The sequence below is a fragment of the Rhagoletis pomonella genome, unplaced genomic scaffold (genome assembly GCF_013731165.1).
Source record: "Rhagoletis pomonella isolate Grant_MI unplaced genomic scaffold, Rhpom_1.0 Rhpom_scaffold_00004, whole genome shotgun sequence".
Classification (NCBI taxonomy): Eukaryota; Metazoa; Arthropoda; class Insecta; order Diptera; family Tephritidae; genus Rhagoletis; species Rhagoletis pomonella.
The window spans coordinates 23,453,906-23,468,486 of record NW_023458558.1 but is presented as its reverse complement, the minus strand read 5'-3'; the positions used below and the strand labels follow the sequence as shown (position 1 = coordinate 23,468,486).

General features: G+C 34.2%; 1 protein-coding gene across 2 annotated transcripts in view; it reads left to right on the top strand.

Annotated features, from left to right (window-relative positions):
• The window catches only part of LOC118737262 (mycosubtilin synthase subunit C), a 196,019-nt gene that overhangs the window by 141,668 nt on the left and 39,770 nt on the right, over window positions 1-14,581 (top strand). The window contains exon 1 of one of the 2 annotated variants that reach the window (XM_036467663.1): window positions 9,557-9,826. The exons of the other annotated variant lie outside the window; for it this stretch is intronic. The gene's annotated coding sequence lies outside the window, so the exon portion shown is untranslated. Of the gene's footprint in view, window positions 1-9,556; window positions 9,827-14,581 lie in introns of those variants that run through there. 2 annotated transcript variants of the gene reach the window in all.

Here is a 14,581-nt window from a genome sequence, read left to right as displayed (position 1 = left end):
ATACGTAAATATACCTGAATTCCACTCAAGTTCATTGCAATTAAATTCCACAAAAAATGAAGGTTCGCTGCTGCTGCCAATTGCTCACTGTGCCTAACAGCAGCTGTGTATGTGTATTATAAAAATTTGATTATGGATTAACACACACATACATACATATGTATGGATATTAGTAAATTGTCCATACAAATGTATTTATTACTGAATGTGTTAATATGTGTTGTATTGTTTAGGAACGAAGATAATAATAATAATAGATTGGCGCTTACACATATGTTAGTGTTTGGCCGAACTTCTCCCCTAACTGTGGCCGCGGAGGGACCTACAGTTTTACGCCGACTCCGAACGGCGTTTGTATTTTTATGAGAAGCTGTTTTTCATGGCAGAAATACACTCGGAGGTTTGTCATTGCCTGCCGAGGGGCGACCGCTGTTTACATTTTTTTTCGCGATGTTGCTTTGACCAGGGCTTGAACCTAGGCGCTGCGGAGTGGCAGCGCGCACTGCTTACCACTACACCACAGCGGCCGCCGGAACGAAGATGCATATGTTAATTCTCATAATTGTTTGTTTGACTATTTACTGCATAACTAAGTACTTAACATACATACCTATATTAAGTGTGTATATGTATGTTTTTATATTCTTGCATTTTTACATATTTTTTTGCACATTTTAATGCAATCCGGCGTAATTCATATGCACATACTTACACATGTACATTCGCCTGCTATTCCGAAATGTTTTACATGCAGCGTTAGCGCAGCCTCATCCCATTGCGTCTATGCATTCTGTTGCCTTATTGTACTAGGCACATTCATAAATTAGTTTGAACAAACCGAACAATTGTTTATTCATTTCAGTTAATTGGTTTTTCTGTGCAAAAAAAGTGTGCCTTGTGACAAAAAGTGTTGCGCATGCGTAACGAACGAATATACTATAACTTAAGTAGATGCAAAGATATTTACTTCTCGTATTAGTGGACGGCTGCGTCCATATACATAGGTACAGACATCATGTAGATATGTATAATTCAGTTTAATGTTATACAATAATATTAAGGCAGTATATCCTACGAACCAATTTAACAATCTTATATTAAATACGGCAAATGAAAGCCGATAAAATTCTCCATAAACCATTTATACATCACTTTCCGATAGGGGTTATAGTTTCTGCCAAATTAATTAATCATTCTAGTTTTTTTATTTTTTAGTGAAAAAATTAAAAAAAAATCAAACTTTAACAGAAGAAAAATTTAAATAATAACAGGTTTTGTGCCAAATTTTTGCATTTGCACTAAAGCCTGTTCTGTTACACAACAAAAATCAAGTTACTGATTAAGAAAATCGATGGATAAATACGAAATAAGGAGTGGTCAAATGAAAATACGCAAAGATTTTTTGTATAAAAAATGTGCAGAATTCTATTATATTGTGTTCTGGAGAATTCTATTAGGTTTGATTTGACGTATCTCCTTTAAGATTGTCAAATTGTTTCGTAAGATATACGTGAATAAGTGCAACCACTTTTTGTTTTGAGCTGAATAACAGTAAATTCAAAATATCTCAAAAACTTATCAACAGAAAGAAAAATTAACTAGATTTTCGGAATCACCGAGGAATTCTACATAGAAATTGGATAGTGACGTCTGGAGAACAAAAACCAAATAAAATTTGTTATTTGAAATTTATTTAAGTCCAACTTGCTTTTTGAAACAGGTGGCAACCCTCCTACATATAATTAAGAAATAAAGCCTTTTCAAAATCATTTCGAACGATACTCATAGTGTAATAATTGATTTAACTTAAAGAAATTTTAACTTACTTGCACATCCACAAGCCAAACCCTTTAATTTGATACCTGACTTTGTAAAATCGAATACATATATAATACATACTACTAGGGATGTTTCGAATGTCTTATTTTTCACAGTCGAAAATGCGAATGCGAATGTTAGGAATAACATCGCTTCTATTACTTAAAAATTTTGTAAATTATTAGAACATTGAACGAGTGCTTATCCTATAAAGTAGTCAAAGTTCAAAAGGGGCATATTATATTTCAAAAAAAAAAGTAATTTTGCTACCTTTTCTCCCATGAGGCGATTTCTTAGAGGCTCATAAATAAGGCCGCCAGCGCTGAACAATTGCTCACTCGGAGCCCTGCCGGGTGGAGCGCTCAAATATTTGCGGGCCAGATGTGTTAATTCGATTCGAGAGATAAGCTCGTTTTTCTTTAAGATAGGCCTACAATTGAGCTTTAATTTCACATTTTTTAATGTTTCAGATTCTACATCCGAGCATTCGCTTTCGCTGGAGGAATCGAAAATTATTTCTAGTTTGCTTATAAGACTCTTAGCAGTACTTGTTGAAGGCCCATCAATGTTGATTAATATACCACTTAACCGTTTAGCGCCTGAAGCTAAAAACCGGTTATTGTACGCAGCCTGGTTAGAGAGACTTAGAGCCATTTCAACAATATTAGAGTGTACTGTGTCTGTCCATGTACACATTTGCGTTCGCAAAACATTCATATCATTTGATGCGAATGTGAATGTCGAAAATGATGCGAATCAAATATTCGCAACATAACGTTCTGGACGGGCGCAAAGCATTCCATATCAACACCTTCATCGATACTTGGATGTTCATTTCTTCACAGAATCGTTATAACAAAACAGCAGCTATAGACTCTTTTTAAAGCATACTAAAAAATTTTTAAATATTCCCATATATTAATGATTTTGTGAATGTGTTTGTGAAAATTTATGAGATGTGCACTTTTACAACTTGAAAACATCCAGCCACTCAGCTTTGGATAATAAATATAAACTAAATGCATTTAATGATTATCCAAACAATTTTAAAATCAATTAAAATGCAAGTGCTCACACATTGAGTGAATGCTGTCTTATGCTTCATTATTCATAGTACTGCTGCGGCATGCCGATACATTTGTATATAAGAGTATATACGAATGTGTATGTACATACATATGTAAAATGCACATATGCATATACATACCTATATATTAGCTTGCACATTTTCCCCTTTTATATCTCTATGACCATTGTTAATACCATATTGCAATTGTATGTATGTATGTACATAGTTTTGCCCAGTAAGGAATGCTCAATGTTTTTAAAAATAAACAAGTGATAGACTCGGGCAAATTACCCTTTTACTTGTTTAATAGCCGGCTGATTTTAGCTACATATCTATCTATGTACTAAATATATACATATGTATGTAGGTACATATGCAACAATGCATTTGAATCTCAGGCATTAGCTACTGTAATGAAACAGTTTACATAACTTTCATAATTGCTTAGATCTTCGTTTATGTGCTAATTAGCCGCTTTTTTTCTGATGATGCATTTGGTAGTTGTATTGTCTTAATTTTTTATCTCAATATATTTGAATAAAAAACGATATCTAACCTTGTTATACAGCATTGTTTTAAAGGATTTGAGAATATATTTTTTTTATGTGCAATTTCAATATTTTATAACAAGGCTAATCGGCAACATACCAGAATAGGTAATACATTTTTATAATAACCGCTTTTGACGTATTTGAAAAATTATGGCTAATAACCCTTATTCGAAAAAATTCATTAAAATGTCAATTAGAGGTCTGAAAATGCTCTACAAAAGTGTAAGCAATAAATTTTACTATAAGTCAATGAAGCACAAGTTATAAACAAATTTGCCAATTAATAGCAAAGTACTCTGGATTGTAAGTACTTTTTTTATTAAAAACTTCCTAACCACGAGGGCTAGTGAAAAAATAATCACTCCTACCTAATGGTTTTGAAGTGTTTTTTGTTCTAATATTATTGATAAGACGTCTAATAAAACAGCCGAAATGTAAAATTGTTTCGCCATAATAACAAGTTTCTTTCACCATAGAACAATGCTGATGATTATATAAACTATAGAAGTCCATATATAAAATAAAGTAGATATTTTAAAATCAAGTTTCTACAATTTTTTTTTTTTTTGAAGTTGTGAATAAATGTCTCGAGCTTCCTTTGTCGCAAAGGACCAATATGATATGAAAATTAAGCATTTGAATTATAGTATTACAGGATCTACGGCTTTTAATGTCCCGCCCGTGACAAACAAGTTTACAGCTTCGTTTTTCTTATAGTGATTTCGTTTCTTCAAGAAAATTTTGCCCTTCCCCGGTGCAAAATGTGTTCGATGTTACATTCAAGTTGAATGATTCAACCCTGTAAAAGGGCATGTTTTTGCCTTCTTGTCCTTGTCTAGCTCACGCATTTCATAATCGAAATTGTCGCTGTAAGCAACCATCTGATTTTCAGGGCAATCATCTCTCCTGTCAAAGCTTCGAAGAGAATGTGACTTTTTTGCCTTAAAAGAGTGTGACATTTTAAGAAACGAATACAACAACAAACAGGCAATAAAAAGGCGACATTTTTGGTAGAAACGAAATCACTATTACTTACTACTTTAAGGTTTTTTTCTACTAGAACTTGATAACTCCATTTCCTTTAATATATTATAAGTACTTATTTTGGACCATAAAACTAATTCTAAAAGAATAACTCGACTCCTGCCTGAGTCCAGACAAACTTGCAAATCATTCAGGCACAAACTGAACATCGTGCATTCGGAAAGTACATATAAAATTGCATATGTTTGCAAAAAATTCATGATCCCATACATTTTAATACATTAATTTAGGGACTCTTAGCTTACGTTTGGTGTAACTATTGTTCTCTAAAAGAGATCCTGAGGCTGCAGTGAATCGTCAATATTAACATGACTGCAGTAAAGTAAACGTGGGTCATTTGATCTTGAAATTTGACTCTTTCATTTATCATTACTAAGTCCTTTAATATTGACTACTGAACTAGAAGCTCCGTTCCATTTTCTATATAATAAAACTTCTAACTCCGATAGATATTTTACGAAAACTCACAGACTTTCCGTAAAACATAAAAATAAAATATGTACATATATATATTTCATGATCCAATGATAGAATCTGAACCAGATTAGTATGGGACCAGCTCTGAGATACAAAAAGAATTATCGAAATCGATTGACGTCGTCCAAAGTTATGCGGTAACAAACATAAAAAAAAAATCGACGAACTGATAACCTTCTCCTTTTTTGGAAGTCGGTTAAGCCTTTAGCCAAAGTGAAGCTAAATCACAGTGCGATTACTACTTATTGCAGTCGCTTATATTGAAATCTGCTACTAAGAAGCGTTCATTCTGTGAAAGCTAAAATTTTGTTTGCAATTTTTTTTCGGAACCAGGCACAAAACAACACGTGCAAAAAACAGCACCCAGACTACATGCCGCCCATTATATTGTTTTCATGTACCTTTCAATCTGTTTGAAATCTGCCCTATTTCCGCATAAACCTAAACAGATTGTCGGGTGCCAAAGAGTTCCGGTGTTCGTCTCTTAACATATCGCGGCCAAATGTCTCATACCTAATTCTTGCAAAGGCGGGCAGAAGCACAAAAAGTGTTCCACCGTCTCATCTTCTTCAAAGCAAGATGGACAAATGCAGCTGTCACGTACGCCTATCACAGTTAGGTGTTTGTATCACGTGTAGTGACCAGTCAGCAGTCCAACAAGTGGCCTGCAGTCCCGTCTGTTTAGCGAGAGCAAAATACTAGTTAGACCTTCTGAGGTAACATGAGTTGTGCCCGTCTGCAGCCCCTCGATGCCTCTCAGTCAATGCTGAGCGAAGTATTCACCGAGTTCCTCATGGCGGCTTCGATGGCCGAAGTGGTCTGACCCAACTCTGGCCAAATGGTCAGATGTCTCGTTGGCAGTTACTCCCGAGTGACCTAGCACCCAGAGTAAAGTAAGCTCGTTATGTTCACCATCATATTTTAGTCGAGACTTGCATTGCCGAACTAGTTTGGAAGTACTTAGATAGAGGGCTGGGCAGTGTCTTAAGTGCAGCTTGGCGATCACTGCAGACACGTAAACTCCTTCCCGTCCAACGGAAAAGAATCGAGTTTGGCCACTCCTAGGTGAATGGCGGTCAAAAACTTTTCCCACATGGACTTCTGCAGCCGGAACCGTCCTCCGAATCTTATGATTGTTCTTCTTTATCGGCGCTGGAATCGCCTAAGCGATTCTTGCCGAGTCCAGCAAATCGTTTCTCTTCTGTGCCAACTGACGCCAATCGGAATTGTGAAGTGAAGGCAAGACCTTCTCCACTTGATCTTTCCATCGCAGAGCAGGCCTCCCTCTTCAGTTGCTGCATTCAATGCTAGAACTTTTCTGTACATTCGTGCTATTTGGTAAAACCTCCTTCTGCATCTTTCTCTCTTATTATTATTAGGGTTTAAGCGCATTATAATACAGTGTAACACCCTATTAAAAACTTAAACACAATTAATACGAGTAATATACAGTATTGGACATATCTATAGCACCCCCCTTTCAAAGCGATATTGTTTGCCACTTATGTTTAGTTATTTGTTTTTAAGAATTTTCAATTAAAATACAGTTCATTCTCTAACAAAACCCATATAAACCCATGTTTTAAACTTTTTAAAAGACCGCAAAAAAGCGCAACAAACTTTCCCTTAAATTTCAAACTTTTTTCTCAGAAGCTCTAGAATTTTTTTGAGTACACAGTTTTATAGCGCATTCAATTGTAGTCCAATAATGTGCAAGTTTGAAGTCGCTAAAGATTACCGTTGATTTTTTAGAATTTTATTTGTCTCATTTGCTTCCATATAACGACTAAACACAATTTATTTTTATATGGCAGAAACCCGCAACATCCTCGGCGAAAAAAAATCTAAAAAATCAACGGTAATTTTTAGCCACTTGAAACTTGCACATTATTAGACTAAAATCGAATGGGCTATAAAACTGTGTATTCAAAAAAATTCTACCGCTTCTGAGAAAAAAGTTTGAAATTTGGGTGAAAATTTGTTGCACTTTTTTGCGGACTTTTAAAAAGTTTTAAACTTAAGTTTATGTGAGTTTTGTCAGAGAATGAACTGTATTTTAATTGAAAATTCTTAAAAATAAATAAATAAACATGAGTGGCAAACAATATGACTTTGAAATGGGGGTGCTATTGTATTGGCCAATACTGTATATCTCATTAAGCTAAACTGATTTTTCCCATAATTTTCTTTAATTACTCAATTATGATTAGGTTTATTTACATTTCAACTACTAAATAAATTAATCAAATTACTTGCAACAGAAAATACCTAGTAATCATTAAATTGGTTTGAATGTATACGTCAAAAGTTCGTAGTAAAAAATAATAGACAGCGTTCCAAGCAAAACTCACTCACCATTGATTAGTGTGGCGGTAATATGAATGCGTCATCTTGTCACTATGGACCTTACTCCCTCGTAATTGTGTGATTTTTATGTTGTTATATATGAATGTGTGTATGCGTGTAGATAACACATCGCAAAGAAACTTTGCTAGGGATTTCCAATGTTTTGACTAACACACTATGAACCACACACATACATTTCGCTGGAACTGCACCCACATTGATCGTACAATAATATTTTATTAGATATGTAGGTATGTACACACTTATATTTGTAAATTATGTAAACGAATAACTTAAGTATATACCTATAAATGTAAATATTTTATATTATTATATAGATACATACATGCATATGTATGTATATACGAATGTTCTTAGTATATATGTAGTTGAAAGTATTAATAACTACGGCAAACAAGCCTGCAGCTGTTCATGCGTACACTCGTACGCCCGTAAAATGATTAGCGCCAATTTTAATTTTTACAAATATCTACCAGCTTTCCTTTTGCAAAAACAAGTTACGAGTTAAACAAAAAGGGTTTTAAAAATAAAGTGATAACACCTTTTCGCCAAAGTGTGTTACTCTTCCTTCCTGATCAGACATTTCCGAAACAAACTTGAACCCTGCTGTGTTGATGCAAGCATTGGTGAAATAAACCTGCCCTCTTTTCGCTCAGTGCCGCCACGTCTCACTCTCCTACCCTTGCAGCTATGTTTGTTTTCTCCGAGCGTGTTGTGATAATTTGGTAGTGGCAAACCTGATTTGTGCTTATACACTTTATCAATCAGTTGTTGACTTCCTCCTCCTTTACATGAATAATGTTACATCCCAAAACATTTTTTTTTTGTTTAGCTATACAGACAAGATCACCCACCACCTCTATTTCTATGTTGTTTAAAAATGTTATAGCTGTATCGATTAACAATAACTCAGTTAAAGAAAGCATGTTTTAATTTTTTTACTACGGGGAGCTTATGTAAACTATAAACTTCAAACGCGTTTTTCGCCACTTTCAGGTGTTTTGAGATGCGACGTTATTCATGCAAAGGAACGATACCGCACATCTGCTGCAAGAGTGTCATTATCAAAAAAAATAAAATTTAAATTGAGTTAAATGTGCAGAAATTACCGCTCCCTTTGCATCTATATCGAGCCCTAACTGCCCATAAGATGTACGCGACATTTTTTTCAAAATTTTATTTTTGATGCAGAAATGCACCTGGATGCTATAGGAACATTTCTGCATCAAAAATAAAATTTTTAAAATATGTCACTTACATATTTTTGGCGGTTAGTGCTCGATATCTTAAACAAATTTTATAGCTGTATTAATTTTTACTTTTTGGATATATGTAAGTATGTAAATTCAAAACTTGAAGCTCTTTTTCTCGAGTTTTTGATTTTTTTTTGGATTATGACACTCTTGCAGCAAATGTATGATACGTATGTACTTGCATGCATACATACAGAGGCGCTCACTGTATGCTTCTGTTTTCATACTCATACGTCATGGATTGAGCATATGCGCCAGTTTTTAAGCCTCATCGATCACAACAGAGATCTGACGTCTGAAACAGCTTCAAACACCACTACAAGCAACAACAATTTTTGGCAAAGAAGAGAGGCAAGCGCAGTTTTACCTTACTCTGTTCAATTAAATGAAATTAATTCAATTCAAAGAAAAATAAACAATTCACTCGCCTGCAAAATGAGAGCCTCCATTAGTTAATTAAACGCTCAGGCGTTCGCTGGCTGGCTGGCTGCCTCCAGCAGTGATTGCTTCCACCCAATGACTCCCAGCAGCAGCAGCGGTAGCCGTAAAAATTGTTGATTGACGGTGCGTCTGTCTGGCCTGGCGATCGTTTGTTTTTCTTTCGGATTTGCGCATACAACCTAATACATCATTCATGCATACATACATATGTATGTATGTACATATTGTACATGCATTCATACAAACTGACTTTTGGGCTGTTATTGGCCTCTGTTGCTGCAACTGTGTTTAATGTTGCTCGTTTTTTCGACGATCCATTCATTCTTCATCCTCACAAGCTACCACAGCTGTTACTGTGGCTGTTGCTGCTGCTGCTGCTGCTGTTGCTGCTGCTGTTGCTTCTGTTTATTTGTTGTTGGCTCACAATTGACGACTCTTGTGCATTCTAGCGCCTGTGACTGCTGCTGTGGTCGTTTTCACGCTGCTGGCGTATAAAAGTTGATTCGCGTTCGTCGTTCTGATTAGTATTTGTACGCCGCTGAGTTTGTAACGTTCGGAAAAACTTTTGGAAAAATTCCAAATACGTTTCGTGAATTTAATAAAGGCAATTTTCGCAATAAAAGCAAGCAAAGCTACATACATACATACATAAATATATAAGTGAAAAAGGTGTTTTATGAAAGTGAACAAAGCTTAATAAGAAACAGAGTTGAACTGAAACTTAAAAGGAAAAACTACAACTACAGCAACGAGTGCAGATAAGTTTTGAAGAAAACTAATTTTCAGTGGGTGAAACATAAAGAAATGTACGTAAATTTTGACGATTTATTGCACAAAATTATTTGTAGAATTGTAGTTAAGATTTAAATATTAAGTGATTAAAGATTTGACTTTTTCGAACTTAAAGTGAAAATAAATAAAATTAAGTATAAAACCAAATTGGGGCTTCTGTGTAAAATATGTATGTGAATTTTATTTTGGACTTGAAGTGATTGGTTTTTATAATCCCGGCCTATATAAAAATATTGGGTGAAAAAGATGTTGAATCAAAACCATTTACCCTGCGAAAACCCACATTTTTATCTTAACCTGCTAAGTTCTTGGTCCTAAAGGAAATCTTCTTGGTAAAGGGCGCTTTGTAAAATCATATAAGGTTTACAATTATGTGTTTCCGTTCCATAAAACTTTCTTTTCGTTTATTTTAATATAATACGGTTCCAACAATTTTTTTTTTTTTCAAATCAGCAGGTTCTCACTAAAACCCTAATATACAGCAATAAATTATTTTCAGTGTTTATTAATCAGTGTTTTGAAGAAACTCGCAACTGTACTTTAATTTTTATAAAAATTTATAACTAGTCTGTAAAGAAACAAATACGTTCGGTAAGACCTCTCTATATTAAGGTAACGTTAAACATACATACAGGGTCAGGGTCATGGAATGTTTCTTCTTCTTATTTGGCACTACAACCGTTTGCCGGTTTGGGCCGAGACCAAGAAAGTTCTCCAATTGCTTCTCTGCTGTGCGAATTTACGCCGGTTGGTTTTACCGAGCGCAGACAGGTCCTTCTGCACTAGGTCGTTTCATTGCGTATGTGCGCGCCCTTGCTTGCCCATGGGTGCGGAGACGTTGGATCTTTTCACCGGAGCGTCGCCATCCATGCGGGCCAGGGAATCACGCTGCTGAAATGAGGAATTCGAAATTCAAAAAGTCAGTCGGAAAGAATTTATCTTTGGTATATACATAGCAATGTAATTAATACTATAGGATTTAAATTTTTTGCACTTTTTTGGAGAAAAATAAAAGTTAAAATTTGGCTTTTATTTTTTCGGTCAAATATAAAAGTTAAGTCAAATATAAAAGTTAAAATCTGACTTTTATCAGTTAAAATTTTACTTCTATTTTTTGATCACAAATAGCTATAGGTACAACATGTTTTAACTGAAACAAAAAAAATTCTTAGTGAAAAATGCACATTGTTATGCCTTTACACTTAGTCATAACGGGTTTTCCGTAAGTAAAAAAACCTTCGATATTTAGATTTCTTTATTGCATCACTTACTTACTTATCATTACACACATATCGCTATCATTTATGTTTATGAGACATTCTTTTTCATATCGGGCACCTTCGATTGGCTTCGCACTTTTTTTATGGGTTCTATACTTGAAATAAGCTCACGTGTTCGAGGAATTTTTCTTTTCGCCTTTTTCTCCGGAGATATGTCTGCCCATCGTAGAAACTTCATCTTAACGTCATTTCAAAGCTAAGGAAACGGGCTTAAAATTTCTATATATAAGATGGTCAAGATTGTCCTAAAGCTAACATAGCTATTAATACTTGAACTTTTTGAAGGTGATAGGCATAGTGAAGACCACTAAAATCGGGATTTAAATTATACCATCGTAATCCTTATTTAGTTCTCTATAAAAAACGTGGTTCAAAAAATTTGCGTTTTTTCAAGAACTATATTTAAAATATTTTTCTTTATGACGAGGTGGTTTATTTTGTGAGAATCAACAATTTTTTGTAATTTGTTTTCGAAAACTTATGTTGAGGTATATTTAGTAAGGTGTTAAACCCCGAGTTTTTGCAAGAATTTAAATTTTATTGCAAATTCCGATAGAATACCTATCCAGGCTTTCGGCAGAATATCGCTTCATTGGCAACATTTGTTCCACAACTTTTTCAATCAAAGAATATTCTAGAAATGGGCGTGGCTATATTAAAACCGAATTTCAAAAATTTAGAGTTTATTTTGGAATTGCCAGAATATCTATATGGATTGAAAAATTTGAAGAACAAATATTGATAACGAATCCGTTATTCTGCTGAAATCCGCAATAAAATTACGTTTTGCTAATTATAGTCTTGCAATTGCCACGCTCATTTCTAATGGGTTTGACGGCTTAAAGGAAAATCTTGTCATACAAATATTATATCTGGATGGGTATTCTATCGGAATCCGCAATTAAATTTTACTTTTTGCAAAAACTCGATGTTTAACACCTTACCAAATATATCTTAAAATAAGTTTTCGAAAAAAAAATGAAAAACAATTGTTCATTCCCACAAAATAAACCACCTCGTCATAAAGAAAAATATTTTAAAAATAGTTCTGAACATCGCCCATTTTTTTAACGACGTTTTTCACAGAGAATTAAACAAAGATTACGATGGTATAATTTTAAATTTCGAATTTACTGGTCTTCCATATTCAAAAAGTTCAACTGTTAATAGCTTTAGGACAATCTTGACCATCTTATATATAGAAATATTAAGACTGTTTCTTAACTTCAAAATGGCGTTAAGATGGAGTCTCTACGATTAGCACAACCAGAGATTTGAAGAAGTCAGAATCACGAAAAAATGCAAACTTTGACAGATCATATCTCCGAAGAAAAAAAATAAGAAAAAAATTCCTCGAACACGTGTTAGCTTATTTCATCTATAGAACCCATAAAAAAATTTGAATCGAATCGGAGACATGACATAATTTTTTTACGGAATCTGTCCGACATAAAACAGAATGGCTCATATATCAAATGACAAATATTTTATTTATACGTAGCTATAAAACGTTTTTGGCCTAAACGGTTACAATCAAATAAAATAGCAATAAACTTTTATCTTTTATTTTGATCAAAAAATTAAGGACAAATTTTATCTTTTTTCTTTGAAGAAATAAAACCCAAGTTTTAACTTTTATATTTTTCCAAAAAAATAAGTCAATTTTTAACTTTTAATTGTAACTCAAAAGTTTAAAAGTCAAGTTTTAACATTTCTTTTTGACCCAAAAAATTAAAGTCAAAATTTGGCTTTTTTTACTGAAAACATATCGGTGAAAAAATAACAATTATTTGCTGGTTATTTTGCAAAACAAAAAGTAATAACAGTTACGGTTTCTGTTAGTTATTTTTATTTTTATCGATCACATGTGCACACATATGCATGTAGTATTACCTAGATATGCATATACATATATAATTTTTTCGATCAAAATTAACCCTCGTGGAGAGGGGTTTAAATTTTTTTCGTAGTTTGATTAAATGATAATTGCCATAGTGTTTGAAAAATAAATGCATTATACACGAAAAAATAAGTTTTTCTAACATATCCCGTTAACCTTCTCAATTACATCAACAACCTATTTTCTTTACCTGTATACTCTTGCCGCCAACAGAACTACCCACCCGGGCCCAGGGCGTTTCGCCGCCCCTGTATATATTTGGCGGTAATTCCTCTCTCACTTATTTAAGCAACTTACTTTTAATCGATAGGGCAACCGTAAAACCATTTCCAAAATTTTTAAATGCATTTTATAGGGGCATGGAAAAAGGTCCACGGACATGCGATAGATATTGAAAAGCTGCTTTTTTATATGAATGTTTCATTATTTTCGATGCTTATAATTCTAACACAATTATTCCAAAGCACGACAACACGTCTTAGACTGCCACACTGCCTTCTCGTTTACAAGACGTTTCACCTTTCTCAAGTCGTAAATATAATAAAAAATTTTGACTGTCATTTTAACCTTCGGTTTCATAGTATCTACCCGGGTAGATATTTGGATTTTTATTTGTTAATAACTTTGAAAGTTTTCGTCAAATTTCGAAATGCTTTTAGCGCAGTTATCATATTTTCGCAATTTTTCAAGAAAAAATAAAATAAGTAATTAGGCCTTCGCAACCTTTTTTTTTAATTTATTTTTGTGTATACAGGGGTCTACAAATATATACCGAGGTAGATACACACAACTATGTTTTGTTCACGTAAACAGCGTTCTTCTGAAGTTGACCCAGCCAGCAAAAAATCCGAAAACCGATCTGAAAACGGGAAGAAATCGATGAAAACCGGATTTTTGTCCGTTTACCGATTCCATTTCCGGATACTTTAATTATCCGTTTTTCCACTAAAGTATGCGGTAGAAACGTATGTACAGAAACGTACCGAAATGGTGGTGAAAAGGATACGTTTTCGTTTTTTTTTTTCTGAAATATGTCTAATTGAATTTTTCGTTCAATACGCTTTCCTTCTGCACTTCACAGGTACTTTTTCATGGTTCAAAAGAAATAAAATAAAATTAGGAAGCGCCTGACGGAATTCGAACGCGGCACCTTCTGGAAGCTAACAAATAGCGGCATACTCCTCTGCACGCTCAGCACCTGCCGACTACGCATGCATGCTTTCAAATGTTTAGCTTGAGCAAATAAACGTTTTTCGAACGTTTTCCGGATACGAAAATTGATGATAACTGTAGGAATTTTTTGTATGCGTTTTCGGATACGGAAAATTGAACTAAACTTGTCCGCAAAATTTACTTTTCTTTGCTGGCTGGAGAGCCCTTACAGCAGTTTTGGGTCTTCATTTGTGCAAGGCATATTGGCGTCTTCTTTTTGGAGTCTCGGTAGCACATGTAACACTCACCTTTTTGCTTGATGCGTCCTGTAGCATCCCATTATGGTTCATTTTGATATATATATTTGTGTTTCCGCATAAAAATCCTCATACAGAAAAACGTATTATCTTATCTACCCAGGTACATACCTTAAGCCC